This window comes from Hordeum vulgare, chromosome 6H (genome assembly GCF_904849725.1).
Source record: "Hordeum vulgare subsp. vulgare chromosome 6H, MorexV3_pseudomolecules_assembly, whole genome shotgun sequence".
Classification (NCBI taxonomy): Eukaryota; Viridiplantae; Streptophyta; class Magnoliopsida; order Poales; family Poaceae; genus Hordeum; species Hordeum vulgare.
This window is the reverse complement of record NC_058523.1, coordinates 137,796,403-137,821,554: the sequence shown is the minus strand read 5'-3', so window position 1 is coordinate 137,821,554 and position 25,152 is coordinate 137,796,403.

Genomic DNA, 25,152 nt, shown 5'->3' with positions numbered 1-25,152 from the left:
CGACTCGGTGAAAAAGCACTTCCTCTGTACCGACTAATGAAGAAGTCAGATACCTTCGAGTGGACAGACGAAGCCCAAGTCGCATTCGACGACCTCAAAGTCCTGCTTTCCACCCAGCCGGTTCTTACTGCTCCGCTCAGTAAAGAGCCCCTTCTTCTATATATCGCGGCGACAAATCAAGTGGTTAGTACTGTTCTTACAGTCGAGCGAGAAGAGGAAGGCAAAGCATACAAAGTTCAGCGGCCAGTGTACTACGTCTCCGAAGTCCTGACACCTTCCAAGCAGAGGTATCCCCATTATCAGAAGCTTATCTATGGGATCTATTTTACTGCGAAGAAGGTTGCCCATTATTTCCAATACCACTAGGTATCTGTCATTTCTGATGCTCCTTTGTCGGAAATTCTCCACAATCGAGATGCGTCAGGCCGAGTGGCGAAGTGGGCAATGGAGATGCTGTACTGTGACATCAAGTTCAAGGCCAAGAAAGCTATTAAGTCTCAAGCCCTGGCTGACTTTATAGCAGAATGGGTAGAACAACAGCAACCGACTCACATCTACTCGGCTCATTGGACAATGTTCTTCGATGGATCTAAGATGTTGAATGGATCTGGCGCTGGTGTTGTGATCATATCACCCAAAGGCGACAAGCTCAAATACGTGCTGCAGATACACTTTGATTCCTCCAATAACGAGGCAGAGTATGAAGCTCTCCTCTACGGATTGCGCATGGCCATCTCACTCGGCGTCCGTCGCCTGATGGTCTACGGCGATTCTGATTTGGTGGTCAATCAAGTGATGAAAGAGTGGGACGTAAGGAACCCCACCATGACGACATACTGCAATGCAGTCAGGAAGCTGGAGAAGAAGTTTGAGGGTCTAGAACTTCATCATGTTCCAAGACTGAAGAACCAAGCAGCTGACGAGTTGGCAAAACTCGGATCCACTCGGAGACCAGTCTCGAGTGATGTCTGTCTCGAGGACCTCCATCTTCCTTCAGTCAAAGAAGATCCCTTCATGGAAGAACTAGTACAACCCAAGAGCGCAACGGATCCGACTGAAGTCGATGTGCGTGCTGTGGTTGATTTAGTCACAGAGATTCTGGTAGTCATTCCCGATTGGACTGTGCCGATCATGGCATATATCCTGAGACAGGAACTTCCAGAAGATGAAGTCCAAGCCCGACAAATAGTTCGTAGGTCGAAGGCATTCACTGTCGTTGACGGTCAATTGTACAAGGAGAGTGTTTCAGGCGTCCTCCAACGTTGCATTTCCCCAGAGGAAGGACAGTTGATCCTAGAGGAGAGGGAGACAGACGAGCCGCGTGCATGGAACGGAGATCTCCTCAAGCGTTTTTATACGTGATCATCGACTGAAGTGCCGGAAGCAGTGTAACAAACAAGTTTGAAGAAATAATATATTCAGCAGATTCAGTTTTGAGCAGATTCATAGTTCTCACACACACACAAAAAAAAACTTAGCTGCGGTCCTGCATCGCCTAAGTACTCACTTCCGCTGAGTGTGCACTATATGTCACACTCGGGGACTTAGCTGCGATCCTGCATCGCCTAAGTACTCACTTCCGCCGAGTGTGCACTATACGTCACACTCGGGGACTTAGCTACGATCCTGCATCGCCTAAGAACTAACCTCCTCCGAGTGTGCACTATACGTCGACCTCGGGGACTTAGCTGCGATCCTCCATCGCCTTAGTACTCGCTTCCGCCGAGTGTGCACTATACGTCACACTCGGGGACTTAGCTGCGATCCTGCATCGCCTAAGTACTCACTTCCACCGAGTGTGCACTATACGTCACACTCGGGGACTTAGCTGCGATCCTGCATCGCCTAAGTACTAACCTCCTCCGAGTGTGCACTATACATCGCACTCGAGGACTTAGCTGCGATCCTGAATCGCCAAAGTACTAACCTCCTCCGAGTGTGCACTATACGTCACACTCGGGGACTTAGCTGTGATCACGAATCACCTAAGTAATAACTCCCTCCGGGTGTGCACTATACGCCACACTCGGGGACTTAGCTATGATCACGAATCACCTAAGTAATAACTCCCTCCGAGTGTGCACTAGACGTCACACTCGGGGACTTAGCTGCAATCCTGAATCGCCTAAATACTAACCTCCTCCGAGTGTGCACTATACGTCACACTCGGGGACTTAGCTGTGATCACGAATCACCTAAGTAATAACTCCCTCCGAGTGTCCACTAGACGTCACACTCGGGGACTTAGCTGCGATCCTGGATCGCCTAAATACTAACCTCCTCCGAGTGTGCACTATACGTCACACTCGGGGACTTAGCTGTGATCACGAATCACCTAAGTAATAACTCCCTCCGAGTGTGCACTACACGTCACACTCGGGGACTTAGGTGCGATCCTGAATCGCCTAAGTACTAACCTCCTCCGAGTGTGCACTATACATCACACTCGGGGACTTAGCTGTGATCACGAATCACCTAAGTAATAACTCCTTCCGAGTGTGCACTATACATCACACTCGGGGACTTAGCTGTGATCACGAATCACCTAAGTTATTACTCCCTCCGAGTGTGCACTATACGTCACACTCGGGGACTTAGCTGTGATCACGAATCACCTAAGTAATAACTCCCTCCGAGTGTGCACTATACGTCGCACTCAGAGACTTGGCTGTGGTCATGAATCACCTATGTAATAACTTCCTCCGAGTGTGTAATATACGTCGCACTCGGAGACTTAGCTGCGATCCTGAGTCGCCTAAGTATTAACCTCCTCCGAGTGTGCACTATACGTCGCACTCGGAAACTTGGCTGTGATCACAATCACCTAAGTATTAATCTTCTCCGAGTACGCACTAAGTGTTCCACTCGAAACAACATTTCAACAAAAGACTAAATGTTTTCATTCCGACAACATAAGTCCAAAAACGATAGCTGACTGAGTGCAGATCAAGATTACCCGCACTGATCTAAAAGTATGACGGCCAACAGAAGTGGCAAGAGTATCTTACAGGTAAACACTCGGCATACCGAGGATAAAGTTTGATCACGGGTCAGCTGGGCCGGCGTCAGGACTAGAAGGCTCCACAAAAGTGTCCAAGTCGATTCCATCGGCGATGCGGGTGGCAGTCTCAAGGAACGTCTCCATGAAGTCTTCGAATTGAAGCTTCTTCGTGTTGGCGACCTTCAATGCTTTCAGCTTATCTTCTCGCACGTCCTTGCAATGGACTCGGACCAAGGACAACACAACGTCAGCACCGCAACACGCCGCCGATTTCTTCCAGGATTGCACTCGGTCCGGAATCTCCTCCAGTCGCCCTAACAGAGTCTCCATCTCCTGCCGCGACTCGTCTTCCGGCCAAAGCTCCTTCTCAATGCGGCCGATGACTTCTGTTAGTCGGCTGACGAACGGACCCACTTTGCCTACACGGATATGCGCCCGGAGCAGATCCCGGTTGGCGTCCTTGCCGAGTGGCACATTGTCCTTCATGGACCGCTCTACAGCCGCCGCTTCAGCTTCAGCGGCACCACAAAAATCTGCACCAAACGAGCAAACAGACAGTAAAAACCGAGTGCTCGTCACACGGTACAACCACTCGACAAAGCTTAAGACTTACCTGCCAGACGAGTCATCATCTGGACAGCTCAGTCGTTGACATACTTCTCCTGAGCTGTCCATCGTTTGTTCCGAACAACCATTTGATTGTGCAGTTCAGTCCTCTGTTTCTTCAGTCTCTCCACCTCCGCCACCAACGCCCTGTTTGCCTCTAGCGCCTCCTCCAAGGACTTCTCTCAAACTTCCAGCGCGTCCTTCATGCCGGCCATGGGGAGCATTGCAGCTTCGAGTTCACCAGCATACTGGTTCCTCTCCGCCCTCATGGCTTCATAAGCAGTTCCCATTTCACAAGTTTTCTACACCACGAAACAAAGGGTAATCAGCAAGTTCCTCAATACACAGTATAAGTTCTTCAGACCCCTGCCGACGCAAGCAGTCGACAGCGGTCTCGGGGACTACACCCAGTGGGTTCACTAAGAGTGACCCCACTGGCATGCACCTCAAGCAGGCCCGCCCTATTGAGATGCATGTTTTCACCTACGCCTCAGGGGCTAATACTACTCCACCTGCGTGCAACTTACTCTCGGAGACTCTTACCGCAAGAGTGCTCTGACTGCAATAAGTACTCGCACTCGGACATATTGTCTACGGACACAACTAAACTAAACACCAAATGTATAAAGACAACCGTCGGTGCAAGCACTCGACAGAAGTCTCGGGGACTACACCCATTGGGTTCACTCGGAGTGAAACCATTGCAAACAGCAGACAACATCCAGTGGGTTACAGAAGAAAAGTAAGTACTTACTAGACTACTTACTCGGATGTCATCGTGCAGCTCCAAGCTCCACCAGTACAAGGCCGCAACGGAGTCATAAGCCCTTTTGGCCTCTCCGGCCATCAGCTCCGCCTGGATCATGGCCCCCTTGGCCGCCCCCACCTGCTCCTCTGGGACACACCGAATGCTGAATTCAGACGAACCGGGAATCGTGGGAAGTTCCTGGGGCATCCCAAGTTTCGCCCCAGTAGGTTCCTCACCCACCGGTACCAGTTCAGTCGGTGGAGGCACTTCAGTCGGTGGAGGCACTTCGGTCGGGGGAACGTTGACGGCAGGGGCGGCAGCAGGAAGAGCGGCCTCAAGGACAGGCTCCATGACAGGCTCTAGGACAGGCTCCACGACGGAGTCGGCTCTCCCCTGGTCACCCTCGTCCAGGCAGATCGCCCCTGACAAGCCAAATAACATAACACCTCAGAAAAAGAAAAGGATGGCGCAGTCTACAGGAATAAAATACCCGATTCTCCCACAACATACCTGGTTGAGACGAAACGACGTCGTCCGTGTCCATGGGGTCGTCCCCTTGGCGGGCCGACGAGGTCGCAGAAGTGGCAACCCTGTCGAGTGAAGTCCATTCGACTTGTAAAGCAGGAGTTCACTCGGTCGACAGAAAGAGCCGAAAGTTAGATTCACTTACGTGGAGGTGACGGGGATGGCCATCCTCATCCGCGGCAGAGCCTTCCTAGGTTTGGGCCCACTCGGCTTGGGCGCCCTGGAGGACTGTCCTACAAATTCAGTGGCTACGTCCCTGGCCCTCTTGGTGCCTCGAACACTCGGTACCGCCGGGGCAGCAGGCGGAGCACTTGACGACGTAGGAGGAGCTGAAGGGACGGCAGGCTCATGCCGACGCTTACTCCGATGCTCTGGCCGCGGAGGTGGCGAATCTGGCTCTTCGTCCTCTTCCTCTTCCTCGCTGTCTTCCTCCTCCGGCTCCCCGCTGTCGGAGACGTATTCGGCGCTCTCCACGCTCCCCTCCTGGCTGCCTTCTTCCTCCTCCTCCTCCGGATTCCCGTTCGAGACGGGGGAAGACCAGTTGGTCCACTCCTGCATGAGGTTCAGTCGGAAACATTAAGCATCACACGGAGATATAAATAAACGACTGAGATCAAGACAGTTCAATGCACTCGGCTAATGCTGCTCACCTGATTCGGTGGAGGGTTGTCCGCACTGTAAGGCGTCACTCGGCGGGCTCCTTTGGGGTTCTCACAGGGACCCGTGATTTGGAGCACCCATGAGGTCACCTTCTCCTCGAGAATGCCCTCCACGTTGGTCCGAGTGGAATCCTCGGGCCCTGTGTAGTGCCACATAGCATGGTCGCGGGCCTGCAGAGGCTGGATTCGCCGACCGATGAAGACTTCCAGCAGGTCAATACCGGTGACCCCCCTCCTGACAACATCCACGAGTGCCTCGACCAAAGGCTGGATGTCGTTCTTCTCGGCTTTTGAGCGGGCGAGTTGCTTGGGCGGAGCAGGGCGGTCTAGACTAAATGGAGGCAACCCAGTCGACGCGTTCAGAGAGGCTATGTCCTGGCAGTAGAACCACGTCGACTGCCAGTTCCTAACCGACTCGCTCAACTGGAGAGCAGGGTAGCTGCTCCGACTCTTCTTCTGAAACCCTAAACCCCCACAGAGCTGGAGGATATGTGTCTTGTCATCCGACTGACTAAGACGTTTGATGGTTTGACAGAGGGCGGAGAAGATATGTTTGAATAAACCCCAATGGGGGGGGGCAACCGATAAAGCACTCACACAAAACAATGAAGGCAGAAAGGTGGGCGATGGCATTCGGAGGGAAGTGATGGAGTTGAGCACCAAAATGATTCATGATGCCTTTGAAGAAGGGATGCGGGGGGAGAGAAAAACCTCTGTGAACATGGCTGAGGAGCAAGACGTGCTCCCCCTCCCGTGGCGCCGGCTAGACCTCGTCGTCCGCCGGCAGCCTCCAGGACTTATGCACGAGCTGGCCGTGCTCTACCAGCTCCAGCAGGTCCCCCTCTGTCACCGTGGAGGGGAGAAAGTCTCCCTAGATCCACCCCGCCGGCAACGGCCGCTGCCGCCGCCGCCTTGGTCTTCTTTTTCTTCCTCGCCTCCATCTTGCTGGTCTGACCTTTGGTCATGGCGGCGACGGTGAGCTCTCGAGAATGAGGAGAAGAGAAGGGTGTATGGGCACAGGAGGTGGCGAGGAAGACGGAGTAGGCAGGAGCAAAGGATTCGGCGAGCGTAACTGAAAGATCTCGTCGCCCAGAGTTAAATAGAGCACCGACTGGGTCACTGGCGAGCGGGCCCGGAGTCTTATCTTCCCAACCAGCCGCGACGATATCAGTGGAGGAGTTGAAGGCGCGAGGATCGAGGAGTCAGGCGCTACTCGAGCGCGGTGACGTCGTCCCCGCTAAGCGCGCGGAACCCGAAATTTGAGATCCCGGAAAATCCGCCGCTGTCAGTTGACCGGTCGCATCAAAAGATGCCGCGAAAGCACTCGGTTCTCGACAGTCTGTTTCGCAAAACACCTCCACTCGGATCATTGGTCAGAGGAGATAAAATGGATAGAGGCAAGCAACGCCCAAGCCGAACCTAGTCCAGTCGGATCTGAACCTCGAGCACTGCTTCGACGTTTCAACCCCAATCCATTCGGAGACTAATGATGGGGTCATAGTCCTAGGGTAGGGTCATAGGCCTGCCCTACATGTCCTACCCAAAGACTACCCCACACAAGGGACAGGACCTTAAGTATGCCCCGACTATATTAAGGTACCCCCATCATCCAGTCGGTAACTGGCCCAGAATCATCCAGTCGGAGACTAACATTCGGAGAGCACCGGGCCTACCGACTGGATACACTCAGTGCGTCGTAACCTCTGTGGAGAGAAACTGCTGTACGTTTCCGGGTGCATTTACTAGCATTTAGAGCATACGTTACCTGTAACGTATGCATTCAATCGCCACTACTCCACCCTTGAATCAGAACCGTTGTGGAGGGCAGCGCACTCTATATAAGCCGCCCTCCCCCACTGGTAAAAGGGTTAGCAAATCTTTGTACTCCATATCACACTCGGTAACAAGCTCCAAGAGCACTGAGACGTAGGGCTGTTACCTCCACCGCAGAGGGGCCTGAACTCATACAACCTCGCCGTAGCTAGGACTCTGCCCATCTCATTTGTACCCTACACATCTACTGTCAGGCTTATACCCACGACATGTACCTTGAAGTTTGAATTAGCAATTAGCTCCAAAAATAATTGCATTAATCCATGTGAAATCTAAACATCTCGCTGCAAAGTGAAAAACAATGTATCGTTTATCGATATACAACAAGTAAAGTGACTAAAGATCAAGTTTATTAACTATCCATGTGATCATTTTGTGCACCAAAATTCAGAAATGAAGAGAGTACATATACTAGTGTTATCAGGATTGTCTCTTGATTTTTCATGTGAGAAGATGTAGAGTTGTTTGCGTCTTGTGTACCAAAATTCAAAAAATCCTTTATGTGAACTCTGAAGAAACCGGCATACAAAAAACAATGATTGCAACATTCACATGGGGATCATGGCTTAAGAGCATTTTTTGCGTCAATGCAAACTTCTAACCAAATGATAAGTGCCACACGTGTGGCACGAAGCAACATGGTCCAAACGTCTCATTACCACTCATCTTGCCACATCAAATAGACGACATCAATATAATATTTTTTGTTTTTTCGGACTTAAAAATGTTTTATCCCTTAAGAAAATCCGCTTAAAATCCGTTTCACCATTAAATTCTTCTTGACGAGATCTTCAAAACTAGATCCCATATTGATATGGTTTGATGAGCTATTTTGGGGCCGAAATTTGCCACGATGTTTGCATTAAAGTTACACTAAATTGGCGATCATATGTTTTGTCTAGTTTTTCTTATATATTTAATGCTATCATTGTATTTCAACTACTTTTCATGGAATTTTTCAGTAATTAACCATGACAAATTTAATTCATGGACCCTCGCAAGTTTTAGCAATTCACCATGGCAAATTTAGTTTATAGCCCATGGCTATTTTAGTTTATATATCATGGAAATTTTATTTATTTGACCATGGCAATTATGGTATTTTAACCATGGAGATTATTTTTTTATGAACCATGAATTTTTTTAGTGCTTGTATCATGGCAAATTGAAGTAATTCACCATAGCAATTTTAGCTATTTCACCATAGTAATTCTGGTATTTTGACCATGGATTTTTTTGTATTAACCAATGAAACTTTTAGTGCATGTATCATGGCAAATTTAAGTAACTCACAATGGCTATTTTACTTTATGGTTCATGCTAAATTTGAGTCATTGACTATGCATTTTTAAAGTAATTGATGATGGATTATTTTAATTATGAATCATGCCAAAATTATTTCATGGATCATGATTTGTTTTTGGTAATTCACCATGGTAAGTTTAGTTTTTTTTTAATTCTCTTCTTATAACATGTCAAAATTTACTTTAAACATAGAACAAAATGTAGTTGAAACATATCATGGTGATTTCAGTGTAAATACCATGGCAATTTATGTTTAATAGACATGTCAACTTCTAACAAAAAAAGTCTTCGTTACATATCAATATGGGATTAGTTTCGAACATCTCGTCGCAACAGATTTATTGGTGAAAATAATTTTTCAACAAGATATTTCATTTAAGAGATAAAACATTTTAAAAGGTGAAAACTCAAAAGATTCCTGCTAAAACCATCAATTTCATCATTTATGCGTGCTTGCGATTACGTGACAATATTTGGTGATGTTGGCGTGTGGTCTAAGTCCCTTAGCACCACATGTGTGGTACTTATCAGTGTCCAACTTTGAAGTGACACATATTGAGAGAGTTGGCTCAAGTGAAAGAATTAACATTTGGGAACAATAGTCGATCCCAAATTGTCACTCTAGAAATGTTCTTACTAGGAGGTCCCACTATATTATGCATATTGTTGACGATCTTATGGATCAACATAATGATGGCTCTAACGAATAGGTATATTTTCTTACCCATTGATGCAAACAATATTCTTGCAAACCCATTGAGTCCACATCTATAGGAATATTTTGTGGTGTGGCATAAGAACAAAAAATGTGTTCTCTGTCTACTCTGCCTATCACATTGAATGGGAGCATCAATTCGGCGCACGAACTAGAAGAGAAGGTGAGCAAGGCTCTGCTGAACTACACCTGGTTTGGGACATCTTATGGAAGTTTAAAGTCCCAAGTAAGATTAAGGTGTTCATATGGAAGGCTAAGCATGGCACAGTTCATGGCAGCGCGATCCTTGAGGGTGTCCTGTACTAGGGGGTACCAACCCAAAGTGTTTAGTGGGCATGGCCCGAATGAGGGGTCTGTTAAGACACCACATATGTATGAAGGATGACCTAAACAATGAGAACTACCCGTGTGCAAGATGAAGATTATTGAAAGCTTGGCGTGCAGTCTAGGGACAACCCTGTATTCGACATGTTTAGAACTGACCTAGTTTGTAACTTAGTCCCCTTGGGCATCTATATAAACTCAGGGCTTTAGTTCGTAGTGTGACAACTTATTCACCTTAGATTTAGAATATACACAACGACCTCGAGGTAGATCATCCTTTACTCAATACCCTACCAATCAATACAATCAAAGCATGATGTAGGGTTTTACATTTTTTAGAGGGCCCGAACCTGGGTAAACATCGTCTCCCTAAGTCTCGTGTTACCATGGATCTTAGATCCATAGCTCGGGACTCCCTACATGAGATCAACCGATTTTAGTTTCGGCATTGGTGGCCCATCGAGGTCCCACTGTGTGAACGATCTGGAGCCATGGAGATGTTCATCTATGATCAAAACCTAAACGTTGTGTCTTTATTGCTGAATACCCACTCCATCGAATCAATCGACGAAGAGATCACACCTCACCTCCTCCATCGTGATCTTAGGAACGAGGAGGAGGAACCAACACCGCCGCTTCGAGCACCTTCTCCAAGCTCGGTCAAAGGTCCCTTGGAGCCACTAGAATTCAACAGACCCGGTCGGACTGTTGAATGTAAATGGAACTTCTGTTTCATTGATCATCAACATGGAGTATTGATACGTCTCAAACGTATCTATAATTTTTGATGGTTTCACACTGTTATCTTGTCACCTTTGGAAGTTTTATTCACATTTTATATCTTTTTTGGGACTAACTTATTAATTTAGTGCCAAGTGCCAGTTCCTGTTTTTTCTGTGTTTTTGGCTCTTTTCAGATCTGATATTGGAACGGAGTCCAAATAGAATAAAATCCCCGAAATGATTTTTTTCCGAACGGAAGAAGATCAGGGGGCGTGTCGGCCAAGCCAGGAGGGCTCCTGGGAGCCCACAAGCCCCCACTCCGCCACCAGGGGGAGGCGGCGGTGGCAGGGCTTGTGGCCTCCCTGGCCGCCCACTGACCTACATCCTTGGCATATATATTCCCTAAAATACAACAAAAAATCAGGGGAGCCTCGAAAATACTTTTCCGCCGCCGCAAGCTTCCGTTTCCGCGAGATCTCATCTGGAGACCCTTCCCGGCACCCTGCCGGAAGGGACTTTGGAGTTGGAGGGCTTCTTCGTCATCATCATCGCCCCTCCAGTGACTCGTGAGTAGTTTACTTCAGACCTACGGGTCCGTAGTTAGTAGCTAAATGGCTTCTTCTCTCTCTTGGATCTTCAATACAAAGCTCTCCATGATCTTCATGGAGATCTATCCGATGTAATCTTCTTTGGCGGTGTGTTTTTCGAGATCCGATGAATTGTGGATTTGTGATCAGATTATCTATGATATATATTTGAGTCTTTGCTGATTTCTTATATGCATGATTTGATATCCTTGTAAGTCTCTTCGAGTCTTGGGTTTTGTTTGGCAAACTAGATCTATGATTCTTGCAATGGGAGAAGTGCTTGGTTTTAGGTTCTACCATGTGGTGACCTTTCCCAGTGACAGTAGGGGCAGCAAGGCACACATTAAGTAGTTGCCATCAAGGGTAACAAGATGGGCTCTGTCATTGATATGAGATTGTCCATCTACATCATGTCATCTTGCTTAAGGCGTTACTCTATTCTTTTGGATTTAATACACTAGATGCATGCTCGATAGCGGTCGACGTGTGGAGTAATAGTAGTAGAAGGAGAAAGTATCGGTCTACTTGTTTTGGACGTGATGCGTATAGATATAATCATTGCCATAGATATCGTCACGACTTTGAGCGGGTCTATCAATTGCTCGACAGTAATTTGTTCACCAACCGTCTACTTGCTTTCATGAGAGAAGCCACTAGCAAACACTACGGCCCCCGGGTCTATTCACATCCATAGTTTACACCTCCGCTTTTACTTTGCTTTGTTACTTTGTTGCTTTCAGTTCTGACTTGGCGAACAATCTATAAGGGATTGACAACCCCTTCATAGCGTTGGGAGCAAGCTTTTGTGTTTGTGCAGGATCTTGTGATACTCCTCCACTGGATTGATACCTTGGTTCTCAAACTGAGGGAAATACTTACCACCTCTGTGCTACATCACCCTTTCCGCTTCGAGGGAACACCAATGCAAGGCTCCATAGCCATAGCAGAAGGATTCCTGGTGCCGTTGAGACGACTATTCCTGTCGCCGTTGCCGGGGAAGCACAGCTGACATCAAGTATATACATGGGGTCCCGACTATTCGGGATGTCGGTTTAGAGAAGAGGCGCCTGTATAAAGCGTCAGTTTGTGGAGAGGCGCCTGTTCAGAGTGAACAAGCGTCTGTACAGGAAAATATGCTTTGGGCACTAGTAACTGCTCATGGCAGTTAGATCTAATCCTAACACCCCCTTGCACAAAGCTACGTCATGTATGTCTTGTATCCCTTGTATAATCTTGAGATTATTCCATGTAGTCTTGCTGATCTCCAAAGTTGATAATTTCTCCTCCAAAAACCCTGTGGGAAAAATATGAGGAGAATAGTATTTGATATATTGTTAAAACTCCTTAAAAACCCAGTGGGAAATGATAAGGAGAAAATGATCCAACATATAGTGATTATTGTCTCTTGATAACTTCATATGAGAAAAACCTTCAAAGAAGGAGAAAATTATTGATGAGTTATAGAGAACAATAAATATGCTTTTAGATACTTTCCTTAAAAACCTTCATAAGAAAAATAGAAAGTATAGCATATGATCTTTGTGAAGATATTACCTCATTAAAAACATAATGAGAGAAAATTTAAAGAAACTCATAATGAAAAGAGTGCAATGAGTTGTGCCATGAAAAACTCCTTTAAAACCTGGTAGGAAAAATATAAGGAGAAATATGATATGGCATGCATCAATGCTTGTATTTAATTGTCTCGTTACAAACCTTTTATGAGAAACCTGTTGGAAAAACTCATAAAGGAAAAGAGTACAATATTCATTACGTGATGATAATTAAATGGTTATATTTTCAGGAGATTTCTTCCCCTGAACTTTGCAAATCTCGAAGTCGTCTCATACCAATTCCATGAATGTATTTCTAGAACGTTGAATTTGGTAAAGACTTCGTGAACAAATCTGCTAGATTGTCAAATGATTTAGTTTGCAAAATATCAATTTTCCCATTTTTCTGTAATGCATGAGGATAGAACAACTTAGGAGAAATGTGTTTTGTGATATTACTTTTTATATAACCCATTTGCATTTGAGCAATACAAGCTGCATTATCTTCATAAATAATAGTTGGTGATCCTAATGAACCAACACCACATGTAGTTTGAATGTGGTTAATCATTCTGCGAAGCCATACACATTCTTTTGATGCTTCAAATAATGCAATAATTTCAGAATGATTAGTGGAAGTTGCTACGAGAGTCTGTTTTGTTGACTTCCATGAAAAAGCAGTTCCACCATATAAGAATACGAAACCTGTCTGTGACCTGGCATTGCGAGGATAAGATAGATAGCTAGCGTCAATATATCCTACCATAGTCATATCTTGGTTTTTCACATAAAACAAGCCAAAATCTTTTGTGCCATGTAAATATCTAAGGATATTCTTTACTCACGTCCAATGACGTTTTGTTGGAGCAGCGCTATATATATCTAGTAAATTTATCGCAAATGCAATATCAGGCCTGGTGCCATTTGCAAGGTCCATTAGCGCACCAATGGCACTGAGATACGGGAACTCAGGTCCTAATATCTCTTCATCATCATCCCGAGGTCTAAAAGGATCTTTATTCATATCAAGGGATCTGACAACCATGGGTGTTTTGGTTGGATATGATTTATCCATATTAAATTTTTCCAAAACCTTTTGAATATAAGCAGGTTGGTATACTAAAATTCCTGAGGGAAGATGCTCAAGTTGTAAGCCTAAGGAGAATATGGTCTTTCCCAAATCTTTCATCTCAAATTCCGCCATTAGATGGTTGCGTGCTTGTTCGATATCTGGTGTACTTCCAATGATATTGAGGTCATCAACGTACACTGAGATGATGCAAAATCCATTTGGGGACTTCTTTATAAATACACAAGGCCAATCATCATTATTTGAGTAGCCTTTCTGAATAAGGAACTCATTCAGTCGGTTATACCACATTCTACCCGACTGTTTTAAGCCATATAGTGACTTTTTTAATTTTACACAATATGCATTGCGATTTACTTTTGGATTCGGCATTTTAAGTCCTTCAGGGACCTTCATATATATGTCCGATTTGAGTGACCCATATAAGTATGTTGTCACTACATCCATCAACTGCATAGATAAGTTCATTTGTACTGCCAAAGATATTAAGTATCGAAACGTTATTCCACTCATATCAGGAGAGTATGTATCATCGTAATCGATGTCGGGTCTCTGCGTGAACTCTTGTGCTACAAGCCTCGCTTTGTATCTCACCACCTCGTTGTTTTCATTCCTTTTTCGAACAAAAACCCATTTTGCTCCCATAGGGAAGACATTCTGAGGGGTAGGTATTACTAAGGAAAATACCTCTCTTCGGTTGAGCGAGTGCAGTTCTGCCTCAATTGCTTCCTTCCATTTAGGCCAATCAGGACGCTTGAGGCACTCCCTGACGGTCTATGGTTCTGGATCCAGTTGAAGGGTTTCAGCAATTTCAGAGGCGGAATATATGTCGACAATTGTAGTCTCTCTATTATATGATTCTCCTGATTCTATATAGTCTATGGAAATTTCTTTTATACCTTCAGACTCTATGTGATTTCCCACAACAATAGAATCATGGTGTTCCGATGTCCCAGCTATTACGTTTTTATGCGCATTTATGCTAGGTTCAACATGTTAACTATCTGGTTGGTGTCCTTCAACTTGAGGTTGAATTGCAATTACTGGTAGAGGATTTGGTTTCCTCTGTTTCCGCGGAGGCTTTTGAGAAGCTATATTCCGGTTAACCAGATTTCTCCCCCTCTTACTCTCATTTGGGGTTTGAGTGGTTTTAGTTGGTACCTCCACTCGCTCTGGTGCATTAACAACGGGAATATGTGATTTAGGGACACCTTTATGGTGAGTAAATGCATCTGGCAGATTATTTGCAACGTGTTGCAAATCTATGATCCTCTAAACTTCAGTTTCAGATTCTTTAGTACGTGGATCTAAGGACTGAATGCTTGTTACATTCCAATCTATTTCCTGGCATTCTTTGTGGTATGATTCTCCCCCTAATGCCGGGAAATGGTCCTCATCAAAAATAGAATCAGCATAGCGGGCAGTAAACAGGTCCCCTGTAAGAGGTTCAAGATATTTAATAGTTGACAGAGTATTATAACCCACATAGATCCCTAGTTTTCTGTGGGGGCCCATTGTTGTACGCTGCGGTGGTGATATCGGTACGTATACTGCGCAACCAAATTTTCGCAGATGGAAAATACTTGGCTGAGTGCCACGTACTAGCTGTATGAGGGAGGTTGTATGATATGAAGTTGGTCTGATTTGTATCAGATCTGCGGCGTGTAATACCGCATGTTCCCAACAAGATGCTGATAAATTACAATTCTATAATAGTGGTCGAGCAACTAATTTTACTCTTTTGATGACAGATTCAGCCAAACCATTTTGAGTATGGACATATGGCACAGAATGTTCTAAATGAATGCCCATAGCCATGCAATAGTCATTGAATGCACGTGAAAACAATTCAGCAACATTATCCATTCAAATTTTTTTATCCTATTTTCAGGATGATTTGCTCTTAATTTGATAATTTGAGCAATTAGCTTGTCAAAAGCATGATTTCGTGTGGACAATAGACATACATGCGACCATCTTGTAGATGCATCTATGAGTACCATGAAATACCTAAAAGGCCCCGATAGTGGTTGAATTGGACCACATATATCTCCTTGAATGCGTTCAAGAAAATTAAGTGACCCATTTTTTACTTTAAGATAGGATGGTCTTATAATTAATTTTCCAGTTGCACATGCGGTGCACAGAAAATCTGATGATTTTGGGAAATTTTTAGTTGGAAGGCTGTGACCAATAGAATTGTCAATAATTTTTCTCATCATCCCTATGCCAGGATGACCTAGGCGATCATGCCAAGTCTTGAATTTATCAAGGTCTCGAAAAATTATTTTGTACGCAACATGTGGTACGGGTTTTGTATAACTGTAATATAATCCAGATGAAAGTGAGGGGATTTTTTCAAGAATTTGTTTCTCAGACCCATAGCTCTTTGTTAAAAGCAAATATTCAGAATTATTTTCAGAAATTGTTTCAAGATGGAAATTATTTGATGTGAGGTCTTTGAAACTTAGAAGGTTGCGTGTAGATTCAGGATACAAGAGTGCATCCTCAATTACAATTTTAGTACCCATAGGTAGAACTAGTGTGGCTCGTCTTGAACCAATAATCGACACATAGCGACCAGCGATTGTCATAATATTCCCTTTTCTCTTAGTTAGAGTTGGGAAATTTTTTATTTCCCTTAATATAGTGTTCGTGGTACAACTGTCCACCAAACATAATTCTTCTTCCATTGGATTATTTTCCAGTAAAATCTATATAGAGTAAGAGAATATTTTAGGATGAAACTTTTATTCATATTACTCACATATAAATATATATATACAAAGTATTCATATTACAGTTACAAATATAAATACGACATTATGTTTGAATTACATAATACGATTGGTATGTAGGACTTTATTCTACTTAGAGTTATACAAATTATAACATCCATTATTACAATAAAATAGCTCATAACATCAATTGAGTGATGTGGAGATTATATGAGATCTCCATATCAACATGTTCTCAACATTAGGAAGATCTTGATCCTTCTGCCTTGTTTCCTTAGGAGCGCTTTGAGAAGTGCGAGCTTCAAGGTTTTTTTCTTGTTGTAAGGCGTTGAAGTGAGCTTCGGCTTTTTCATGAAATTGTTTGCCTTTCCCGGTGTATTTGAGGTATAAATCCGCTAGATGCTTGGGAGTTCGGCATTTGCTAGTACGATGGTTAGTACATCCACACCTTTGACAAATCTCGGAGTTGGTGTTTCGGTCATTTTTCTTGAAGTGACCTTTACCTTTAGATTGACCAAAGCTTTTCTACTTGTTGTTCCTTTTCCACTTTCCATTAAAAAATTTAAATTCTTTTTGTTGCCCCCATACTTTTTAGTAAACTGAGTGTTATCATGTGCTTCAGGGAGTGGCATTGAGCCCGTTGGGCGTGTTTGATGATTCTTCATGAGAAGTTCATCATGTTTCTCAGTCGGAAGTAAAGTGTATATGAGCTCCGAATACTTTTTGTATTTTTGTTGACGGTACTGCAGTTGTAGTACTCTCATCGAGGGGTGGAAAGTGCACAAGGTCTTCTCAATAAGGTCTTCTTAAGAAATTGCTTGATTGCAAAACCTTAGTTTTGAGTTAACCTTGTGAACTGCAGAGTTATATGCTGCCACAGATTTGAAATCTTGGAACCTTATGAGGGACCATTCTCTCCGTGCTTCTGGCAGCATAACTGCTCTTGTTGGTCATATCTCTCCTTGAGAGAGTTCCACAAAGCTAGTGGATCTTCTTCCATCAAATATTCCGACTTTAAGTCCGGATTGAGATGGTGCCTTAAGAAACTTAAAGTTGTATATTTGGCTGCCGTAGGGATTTCTCTGGCGCCTTCAATGTGTGTCATGATAGTGGAACCGAGTTTACGACTTTCAAGGGATATCTTTGCATCCATAGCCCATGGTAAATAGTTACTACCATCTAGTTCAAGTTCATGAAATTCACGATGCATGACGCCAACCATTTCCTGCATGGTATTATCATGCATAATTTTAGTTTTACTATGAGAGTAAAATATAAGTTACGACAAATGCTTTGGGGAAGCAAAATTTTCAAGTATAGCTGATGCTTTAAACTTGTATGTGTAGACCTCATTTTATGTATATGACACTTTGAAGATGGTCACCGTTGGGGTGTAGATCTCACATTAGTGGAGAACATAGTCTGGTTTTGACCATTAGATGTTCATATGTCCATTACCTTGTGTTATACTATATTTTACAAAAACACTTTGAAGGTAGTCATCTTGTCAAAAGACTAGATGTAGACCTCTCAGCAAGAGTGGATAATCTGCAAATTATGCAGTAGATCGGACAATTACCTTGTGATTTGCAAAAAATCGAGGTAGTCACATCAATTCGCATATTCGGGAGAGCACTCGAAGATATTCACTTTGCCAAAAAAATGGAGGCAAAATTTGGATCTTTCAGCGATGAGGATAATTTGCAAAGTGCAGTAGATGCCTCATCGACCTTGTGATCCCAAAATTTGAATTGTAAAAAAAAATGTTGTACTTTAGAACTACATATTCTAAAAAAATGAAAAATGCTGAGGCAATCATATAGAATATGTACACACAGCCTGAGACTTTATTTTACATGATACACAATCTAAGTATTCAAACATACAATACAATACTGAATGAATATGATAAGCAGAGGTTCTTAATACAATAAGATATCACAGTGAAATAAAACGAACAGGCTGCAGTGCAATATAGTAATACTATGATTAAACACAACACACTAATAGTCGTTTTATTTAAGTAGTGTACGTGGTGGCATTTCTTGGCCAGTAGGCCTTTTTGGGGTGAAATGTGGCGTGGTGCTGGTGCTAGCCCATGCACCGCATATTAGTGGATAAGGGAGCTTGGGAGAGAACGCATCAGGGTTTTCCCACGACGCCGCTTCTCCCGTTCCCCATCTTCTGCTCGATCTGGTGCAGCACCTCACCACGCGAGCCATCCTCTCCCCATGGCGGCTTCTTCAAGGGAGGCGGGGTGTTCCCCATGCCGCCGCACGGCCACCGCCGCTGCTGCTCGCCCCGGGGGCGCCGGTGAGGCCGAGGGCCGCGGATGACTGACTGTTCTGCTGTGTATCCCTTGCAACGGCGCCAGAAATAGTTGTGTCGACGGGACCAGGAATCCTTCAGCTACGGCTACGCCTTAAGGGACTTCCTAGGCAAGTATGCAAAGGATTTCCCCCGTGGCCTTGGAGCCTTGCGTTGGTGTTCCCTCGAAGCGGAAAGGGTGATGTAGCACAGTGACGGTAAGTATTTCCCTCAGTTTGAGAACCAAGGTATCAATCCGGCGGAAGAGTATCTCAAGATCCTCCACAAGCACAAAAGCTTGCACCCAACGCTATGAAGGGGTTGTCAATCCCTTATAGATTGTTTGCCAAGTGAGAACTGAAAGCAACAAAGTAACAAAGCAAAGTAAAAGCGGAGTTGTAAACGATGGATGTGAATAGACCCTGGGGTCGTAGTGTTTACTAGCGGCTTCTCTCATGAAAGCAAGTAGACGGTGGGTGAACAAATTACTGTCGAGCAATTGATAGAACTGTGCAGAGTTGTGACGATATCTATGCAATGATTATTTTTATAGGCATCACGTCCGAAACAAGTAGCCCGATACTTTCTGCATCTACTACTATTACTCCACACGTCGACCGCTATCCAGCATGCATCTAGTGTATTAAGTCCATAAGAACAGAGTAACGCCTTAAAGAAGATGACATGATGTAGAGGGATAATCTCAAACCAATGATAAAAACCCCATCTTTTTACCCTTGATGGGAACTACTTGATGTGTGCCTTGCTGCCCCTACTGTCACTGGGAAAGGTCACCATATGGTAGAACCCAAAACCAAGCACTTCTACCATTGCAAGAATCATAGATCTAGTTGGCCAAACAAAACCCAAGACTCGGAGAGACTTACAAGGATATCAAATCATGCATATAAGAAATCAGCAAAGACTCAAATGTATATCATAGATAATCTGATCACAAGTCCACAATTCATCGGATCTCGACAAACACACCGCCAAAGAAGATTACATCGGATAGATCTCCTTGAAGATCATGGAGAACTTTGTATTAAAGATCCAAGAGAGAGAAGAAGCCATCTAGCTACTAACTACGGACCCGTAGGTCTGAAGTGAACTACTCACGAGTCATTGGAGGGGCGATGATGATGATGAAGAAGCTCTCCACCTCCAAAGTCCCCTCCGACAGGGTCTCCAGATGAGATCTCGCGGAAACGGAAGCTTGCGGCGGCGGAAAAGTATTTTCGAGGCTCCCCTGATTTTTTGCGAATTATTTGGGAATATATAGGTGCAAGACCTAGGTTAGGGGGCGGCCAGGGAGGCCACAAGCCTGGCCACCGCCGCCTCCCCCTGGTGGCGGAATGGGGGCTTGTGGGCTCCCTGGAGCCCACCTGGATTGGCCCAAAAGCCCCCTAGACTTCTTCCGTTCGGGAAACAATCATTTCGGAGTTTTTCTTCCGTTTGGACTCCGTTTCACAATCAGATCCGAAAAGAGTCAAAAACACAGAAAAACAGGAACTGGCACTTGGCACTGAATCAATAAGTTACTCCCAAAAAGATATAAAAAGGTACATAAAACATACAAAGAAGGCAAGATAACAGTGTGAAACCATCAAAAATTATAGATACGTTTGAGACGTATCAAGCATCCCCAAGCTTAACTCCTGTTCGTCCTCAAGTAGGGAAGTGATAAGAATGAATTTTTGATGCTTTCATGCTACCTAGCATATGTGTCCTTTGTAATTCCTCTTATGTGACGTGAATGTTCAGATCCATTAGATTCAAAACAATAGTTTGCTATTGACGTGGAAACAATAATAATTCAAGCAAACTAGCAAAGTAATCATGAACTTTAAAAATAACAAGGCCAAAAGAAAGTTATCCCTACAAAAGCATATAGTCTGGCTATGCTCTATCATCATTGCACAACGAATTTAAATCATGCACAACCCCGGTATTGGCCAAGTAATTGTTTCAAACCTTTAGTTTCTCAAATATTTTCAACTCTCACGCAATACATGAGCGAGAGCCATGGTTATAGCACTATAGGTGGTGTGGAATGTAGTCGAGGTTGCAAGACAAAAAAGGAGAAGATAGTCAAATTAACTAGGCATATCAATGAGCTGTGGAGAGGCTCATCAATAGATATCAATGTGAATGAGTAGGGATTGCCATACAAATGATGCACTAGAGCTACAAGTATGTGAAAGCTCTTAAAGAAAACTAGTGGGTGTGCATCCAACTTGCTTGCTCACGAAGACCTAAGGCAATTTTGAGGAAGCCTATCATTGGAATATACAAGCCAAGTTATATAATGAGAATTTCCCACTAGCTATATGGTGGTGACAAAACGAGAGACTCTCAATCATGAAGATCATGGTGCTCAATATGCACAAGTGTGGAAAAAGTGGTAGCATTGTCCCTTCTCTCTTTTTCTCTCATTCATTTTATTTTTATTTTGGTGGGGATCTTTGGCCTATTTTTTATGGGCTTCTTTGGCCTCTTTTATTTCCTCACATGGGACAATGCTCCAATAATGATGATGATCACACTTTCAACTCAAAACTTAGAGCAATTATGACTCTATATGGAATGCCTTCGCTAGTGTACCGTGGCAGTGATCTAGCATGGCATAGACATCAATGGAAACATCATGCTAGCTATCTTATGATCGTGCAAAGGCAATGTAGACGTGGTGGCACATATCATGGCGGTAGTTGCATGGCAATATATCTCGGAATGACTTTGAAAAAGCCATAGTAGGTAGGTATGGTGGCTGTTTTGAGGGAGGCTAATGGTGGGTTTTGTGCACCGGGAGAGTTGCGCGGCACTAAGAAGATAGTGATGGTGGAAGGTGAAAGTGCATATAAACCACGGACTCAACATTAGTCATGAAGAACTCATATACTTGTTGCAAAAGTTTTATTAGTAATCGAAACAAAGCATTGAACGCATACTCCTAGGGGAAGGGTTGGTAGGTATAAACCATCACGCGATCCCGACCACCACGCAAAGGATGACAATCAATATACTAATCATGCTCAGATTTCATCACATAGCGGTTCACCATACGTGCATGCTACGGGAATCACTAACTTCAACACAAGTATTTCTAGATCCACAAACACCTTACTAGCATGACTTCAATATTACCATAACCACAACTCAAAAGTAATTGAGATGAATCAAACTTCTCTAACTATTCAATGCACATGAAGGTGGAAGTTTTAGTATCCCTTTGGATAACTACCCCTTTTGAGACTACTTTCAAAGCATAGATCAACTACCAAGACATGCACGGCTGCGCTCTAAAAGATATAAGTGAAGCACACAGAGCAAAAGTATCTAGCTCAAAATATATAAGTGAAGCACATGTGAGCTGAATTGTCTACCAAAAGATATAAGTGAAGCTTGACAAAATCATGGTGTGTGCATGTCTCTATCTCTAGGTGTGCAGCAAGGATGATTGTGACACAAAAAAAATAAAAGACTCCTACGATACCAGACGCTCCAAGCAAAAACACATAAGTGTGGTGAATAAAAATATAGCCCCAAGTAACGTTACCGATGGATTGAAGATGAGAGAGGGGGGATGCCTTCCCGGGGCATCCCCAAGCTTAGGCTTTTACGGCATACTTGAATCTCTTGGTGTGCCTTGGGCATCCCCAAGCTTGAGATCTTGCCACTCTTTATCTTTTTGACCATAAGAACTTCACCCAAAACTTGAAAACTCCACAACACGAAACTTAGACAGAAACTCGTGATATCATTAGTACAAGAGAGCAAACCACCACTTCCTTAGTTATTGTAGCAAACTCAAATTCTACTTGTGCTGATGTTGGGTTACTGTACTTTCAATCTTCCATGGCTAATACCCCCCGATACTATCCATAGTTTCATCAAAATAAGCAACCAGCACAACAAAAACAGAATCTGTTAACAGTAGAGCAGTCTGTAGCAATCTCTATGTTTTGTATACCAATGGTACTTCCAAAATTCTGAAAACTTATAACAGTCTGTATAATTTGCGTATAAACCAGCAGCAAAAAGAATCAACTCAAAAGCTCTTACAGAAAAAAATTGAAAATTCTTTTCGTGAGCAGAAAGTTTCTGTCTTTTCCAGCATGACCAAATGATCATCCTCAAGACTAATCATAACGGTTTTGCTTGGTACAAACGCAAAAAGAAACACAAAAAAACACAATCATAACAGAATAATGAAAGTGTGAAAAACACAAAACAGAAAGAAAAAGGATAGATTCATTGGGTTGCCTCCCAACAAGCGCTTTTGTTTAACGCCCTTAGCTAGGCGAAAGTGATGGAATCACGTATAGTCATCTTTGGTGCTCAAACCATAGGTAGCGTGATCATTTATCATCTTAAGATTTTCATCTTTATTAGATGACTCACCACTAGCTCTTGGAACAAAAACAGGCTTGACGGTCTTTTTGAGAGTAAGATTTGGAGTATTTTGCACAACGGCAAAAGCGGAACCCAAGTTGGTTATGACATCTTCTAATTTGCCAATTCTAGAAGAATCATTAACTATAAGTTCCTTCTCCTTTAAATTTTTCAAAAAGTTTCCCACTTTGGATCCGTACTGAGTAATTTGATTGTGGATCTTTCTATCCAAACCTTCAGTAAGTTCAACTGTTGCAATTTTGTTTTCAATAGCGTCAAGCCTTTGCATCACGTGTTCCAAGGTCAAGATAGTTCCATTAACCATGAGCGGGGGTGAGCCTACCAAATTAATGATAGCTCTATAGGAGTCAACAGTATGGCTCGCCAAAAAGTTCCCTCCTACAATAGTATCAAGGATATACCTATTCCAAGGAGAAATTCCAACATAGAAACTGCGAAGGAGGACGGTAGTGGATTGCTTACGAGCAGATCTACTTTGAGCATTGCAAATCCTGTACCAAGCGTCCTTCAAATTTTCTTCCTCATTCTGCCTGAAATTGAGAACTTCATTTTCAGGGGTGTCGTTTAGAGTGGTGGGTCTAGCCATTGATGGACCATCTCACACACAAACGAGAAGGAAGAGAGAGTGAAACGGGCAAAAGAAGACCACAAAAAGTCAAAAGAAAATGGCGAAGGCGAAAGGCGAATGAAAACGGCAAATGTGAAGTGGGGGAGAGGAAAACGAGAGGCAACTGGCAACAAAAGTAAATGCAAGAGAAGAGTTTGTGAGACCTACTTGGATAGATCTTGATTTCTCCTCCCCAGCAACGGCGCCAGAAATACTTCTGATTGTTCTGCTGTGTATCCCTTGCAACGGCGCCAGCAATAGTTGTGTCGACGGCACCAGGAATCCTTCAGCTACGGCTATGCCTTAAGGGACTTCCTAGGCAAGTATGCAAAGTATTTACCCCGTGGCCTTGGAGCCTTGCCTTGGTGTTCCCTCGAAGCGGAAAGGGTGATGTAGCACAGCGACGGTAAGTATTTCCCTCAGTTTGAGAACCAAGGTATCAATCCGGCGGAAGAGTATCTCAAGATCCTCCACAAAAACAAAAGCTTGCACCCAACGCTATGAAGGGGTTGTCAATCCCTTATATATTGTTTGCCAAGTGAGAACTGAAAGCAAGAAAGTAACAAAGCAAAGTAAAAGCGGAGTTGTAAACGATGGATGTGAATAGACCCGGGGGCCGTAGTGTTTACTAGTGGCTTCTCTCATGAAAGCAAGTAGACAGTGGGTGAACGAATTACTGTCGAGAAATTGATAGAATTGTGCAGAGTCGTGGCGATATCGATGCAATGATTATTTCTATAGGCATCACGTCCGAAACAAGTAGACCAATACTTTCTGCATCTACTACTATTACTCCACACATCGACCGCTATCCAGCATGCATCTAGTGTATTAACTCCATAAGAACAGATTAACGGCTTAAGCAAGATGGCATGATGTAGAGGGATAATCTCAAACTAATGATTAAAACCCCATCTTTTTACCCTTGATGGCAACTACTTGATGTGTGCCTTGCTGCCCCTACTGTCACTGGGAAATACCACCACATGGTAGAACCCAAAACCAAGCACTTCTCCCATTGCAAGAATCATAGATCTAGTTGGCCAAACAAAACCCAAGACTCGGAGAGACTTACAAGGATATCAAATCATGCATATAATAAATCAACAAAGACTCAAATATATATCATAGATAATCTGATCACAAGTCCACAATTCATCGGATCTCGACAAACACACCGCCAAAGAAGATTACATCGGATAGATCTCCATGAAGATCATGGAGAACTTTGTATTGAAGATCCAAGAGAGAGAAGAAGCCATCTAGCTACTAACTACGGAACCGTAGGTCTGAAGTGAACTACTCACGAGTCATTGGAGGGGCGATTATGATGATGAAGAAGCCCTCCACCTCCAAAGTCCCCTCCGGCAGGGTGCCAGGAAGTGTCTCCAGATGAGATCTCGCGGAAACGAAAGC